The 4,302-nt window shown below is 40.2% G+C and overlaps 1 non-coding gene across 1 annotated transcript; it reads right to left on the bottom strand.

Annotated features, from left to right (window-relative positions):
• Window positions 1-667: 667 nt before the first annotated feature.
• On the bottom strand, window positions 668-774 carry LOC114403953. The gene has a single exon (XR_003664720.1). It is a non-coding gene; the product is annotated as a small nucleolar RNA R71 (small nucleolar RNA).
• Window positions 775-4,302: the final 3,528 nt, after the last annotated feature.

The following is a 4,302-nucleotide window of genomic DNA, read 5'->3' as shown; positions in this document are numbered from 1 at the left end:
ATAAAATTTTAGCTCATTTTGATATTGTTTAAGTATAGTTGTAGTTTCACCCCCTTGTTAGGTGCTTGTTGAGAAACGCATTATTTGTTGCATATAGTGCATGACTAGGGGTAATCCAGGTGATTTACAACCCTTTGATCCTAAAATAGATAGAACCTTTCATAGATTAGTTAGGCATAGTGTGTATCCTGGTCATTTTGTGCATTCTGAGCATTCTGAGCATTCTGTTGAGGATGATTCTGAATATTCTGATTTTGAACATTCCACTACTAATTTTTATATTGAGAACATGGCTCAACCTCCACCTTGTGAGAGGACTCTTAGGGAGATGGTTGCACCTAATTTCACTTATGAAAGCTTGTGCATTCAATATCCTGATGAGGGTGTTCCATATGTTCTCAAGATTGGACTAATACATTTGCTGCCCAAGTTTCATGGTCTTGCAAGTGAAGATCCTCATAAGCATCTTAAGGAGTTCCATATTGTTTGTTCCACCATGAAGCCCCCGTATGTCCAAGAAGATCATATCTTTCTAAAGGCTTTTCCTCATTCTCTAGAGGGAGTGGCAAAAGATTGGCTATACTACCTTGCTCCCAGGTCTATTTTCAGCTGGGATGACCTTAAAAGGGTGTTCTTGGAGAAATTCTTCCCTGCATCTAGGACCACTGCCATCAGAAAAGACATTTCAGGCATCAGGCAACTTAGTGGAGAAAGCTTGTATGAGTACTGGGAAAGATTCAAAAAATTGTGTGCAAGCTGCCCTCACCACCAGATTTCCGAGCAACTCCTTCTTCAATATTTCTATGAGGGACTTAGCAACATGGAGAGGAGTATGATTGATGCTGCCAGTGGTGGAGCTCTTGGTGATATGATCCCTGCTGAAGCTAGGAATTTGATTGAGAAGATGGCTTCCAACTCCCAATAATTCAGTGCAAGAAATGATGCTATTGTCCTTAGAGGAGTCCATGAGATGGTCATAGATTCATCTGCATCTACTGAAAATAAAAAGCTTGAAGGAAAACTTGATGCCTTGGTTAACCTAGTAACCCAGCTTGCCATGAATAAGAAATCTACACCTGTTGTAAGAGTCTGTGGTCTATGTTCTTCTGCAGATCACCATACAGATCTCTGTCCTTCTTTACAGCAATCTGGAGTCAATGAGCAACTTGAAGCTTATGCTGTAAACATTTATAATAGACCTCCTCAGCAGCAAAACCAACAACAGTAGAATAATTATGACCTTTTGAGCAATAGATACAATCCAGGTTGGAGGAATCATCCAAATCTGAGATGGACAAGTCCTCCACAACAACAACAGCATGTCCCTCCTTTCCAGAATGTTGCTGGTCCAAGCAAGCCATATGTTCCTCCTCCAATACAGCAACAGTCACAACAAAGACAACAAGCAACTGAGGCTCCTCCTCAACCTTCCTTAGAAGAGTTAGTGAGGCAAATGACCATCCAGAATATGCAATTTCAGCAAGAGACAAGAGCCTTCATTCAGAGTCTGACAAATCAGATGGGGCAGATGGCTACTCAGATGAATCAAGCTCAGTCCCAAAAATCTGACAAATTACCTTCACAAACTGTGCGGAATCCGAAAAATGTGAGTGCCATCACCTTGAGCTCTGGCAACCAAATTCAAGTGCCTCCACCAGCAGCAGCACCTGTACCTGAACCTATCAAGCTTCATTCTACACCTGAAAAAGAGGATGAGATAATTGCACAAAAGAGAAAGCTTCCTAACAAAAATGTTCATGCAGGTGGACCTTCTTCTAGTAATTCTGACTTACAGCAGCCTCTTATCCCTCTTCCATTCCCACCTAGAGCGATTCCAAACAAAAAAAATGGTAGAAGCGAAAAAGGAGATCTTGGAGACCTTCAGGAAAGTAGAGGTGAACATACCTCTGCTAAATGTCATCAAGCATATTCCAAGATATGCCAAGTTTCTAAACGAGTTGTGCACCCACAAAAGGAAGATCAAAGGCAATGAAAGGATTAGCATGGGTAGAAATGTGTCAGCATTGATAGGTAAATATGTTCCTCACATTCCTGAGAAATGTAAGGACCCAGGTACTTTTTGTATACCTTGCATTATTGGAAACAGTAAATTTGAGAATGCCATGCTAGATCTAGGAGCATCAGTTAATGTCATGCCTCTGTTCATTTTCAATTCTTTATCTCTTGGACCTTTGCAATCTACAGATGTAGTGATTCATTTGGCAAATAGAAGTGTTGCTTACCTCGCAGGTTTCATAGAGGATGTGCTGGTTCGGGTTGGTGAACTTATTTTTCCTGTTGATTTATATGTTCTTAATATGGAAGAGGGATTTTCCCATGGTTCAGTTTCGATTATTTTAAGCAGGCCATTTATGAAAACAGCCCGAACCAAGATAGATGTTTATGCTAGCACATTGTATATGGAATTTGGTGATATTGTTGTTCATTTTAACATTCTTGATGCCATGAAACATACATCTGAGGATCATTCTGTTTTTTGTGTTGGGATAATTGATCAGATTGTTGATAATTATATGTTTGATTTTGATTCTGTTCTTTATGGTAGCAAACATCCATTTTTATCTAATTTGCCTACTTGTCATTCCTTATGCATTGAATCTGAATCTAAGTTTGAATTTGATCCTGTATCTAATTTTTATGCTGAGAATGAATCTGAATTTGAGTCTGGTTCTGATTCTCTAGGTGTTGTACCTCTTGATATTGATTTTTTAGAGTCAGAATGCACTAACCATGTTGCGGGAGGTACATACACTTCTGACTTACTTTATGAGGTACAGGCTGAGGAAGCTTCTTCTTCTCCTACCCTGGTGCCTCCCACTGTTCAGCCACCAGAGTTGAAGCCCTTACCAGCAAACCTCAAATATGCTTACTTGGAGGACAAGGAAAAATTTGCAGTGATCATCTCTGCCTCCCTTGATGCTGAGCAAGAGGACTAGTTGTTGCTAGTTCTCAGGAAGCACAAGAAAGCCATTGGATGGACTTTAGCAGACATTCCTGGTATTAGCCCATCTACATGCATGCATAGGATACTTTTAGAGGATGGAGCTAAGCCAGTGAGGCAGCCACAGTGGCGACTCAACCTCGTCATTCTAGATATAGTGAAAAAGGAAGTGAGCAAGCTCTTGCAAGCTGGAATCATCTACCCCATTTCTGACAGCCAGTGGGTGAGTCCAGTCCAGGTGGTTCCTAAGAAGACAAGCCTCACAATGATCAAGAATGAGAGGGATGAGCTTATCCCCACAAGAGTGCAAACAACTGGCGAGTCTGCATTGATTATTGGAGGCTGAACCAGGTAACCAGAAAAGATCATTTTCCCTTGCCTTTCATTGATCAAATGCTTGAGCGCTTGGCAGGTAAGTCCCATTATTGTTTTCTTGATGGTTTTTCTGGTTATTTACCAATTCATATTGCTCTCGAGGATCAAGAAAAGACCACATTCACCTGTTCCTTTGGCACTTTTGCCTATAGGAGGATGCCCTTTGGCCTATGCAACGCCCCTGGTACCTTCCAATGGTGTATGCTTAGCCTTTTCAGTGATTTTTTAGAGAGTTGCATAGAGGTGTTTATGGATGATTTTACTGTTTCTTGGTTATGTAGGGTTTTATAGGCGTTTTATCAAGGATTTTAGCAAAGTGGCCCTTCCACTATCCAATCTGCTACAAAAAGAGGTGGAGTTTGATTTTGATGACCGGTGCAAGGAGGCTTTTGATTTCCTCAAGCGTGCAGTGACTACCACCCTTATCATTCCGGCACCTGATTGGACAGCCCCATTTAGGCTAATGTGCGATGCATCCAATTATGCATTGGGGGTTGTCCTTGCTCAAAAGATCTCCTTACTTCAGCTTACTTCTCTTCCGCCATGACTTAGGGAGTTTTCTTTCTTCTGTCTCCTTCTTTACTTTTATTGCACTTGTCCAAATTTATTGATTGCTTTGATTGTTCTTGATCTTATGATTGTGCTACATTGAGGACAATGTGTTGTTTAAGTGTGAGGGGGGGAGAAGATTGTTCTTTAATTTTTTTGGGTATTCTAGTTTAATTTTATTAGGTTTTCTAGTTAAAGTTTGTTAGGTTTTAGGTTAATTTTGTTATTTTGGTTTTCTGTTTTGTGTACAACATTGCATGTTCTCTTTGAATTATAGGTTATGTACAGGTAATGGGTAATTGTTTTTGAAATAGGAGTTTCTTGGCATTTTGTGAATTGAAATCCTTATTTTTTCTTTGCATGTCAAGTTAGTTTTGAAAGTTCGAATTGAAGGTGATAGATTTACCCTTGGTGAG

This window comes from Glycine soja, chromosome 20, assembly GCF_004193775.1.
Source record: "Glycine soja cultivar W05 chromosome 20, ASM419377v2, whole genome shotgun sequence".
NCBI classification, from domain to species: Eukaryota; Viridiplantae; Streptophyta; class Magnoliopsida; order Fabales; family Fabaceae; genus Glycine; species Glycine soja.
This window is presented reverse-complemented; position numbering and strand designations above follow the sequence as displayed.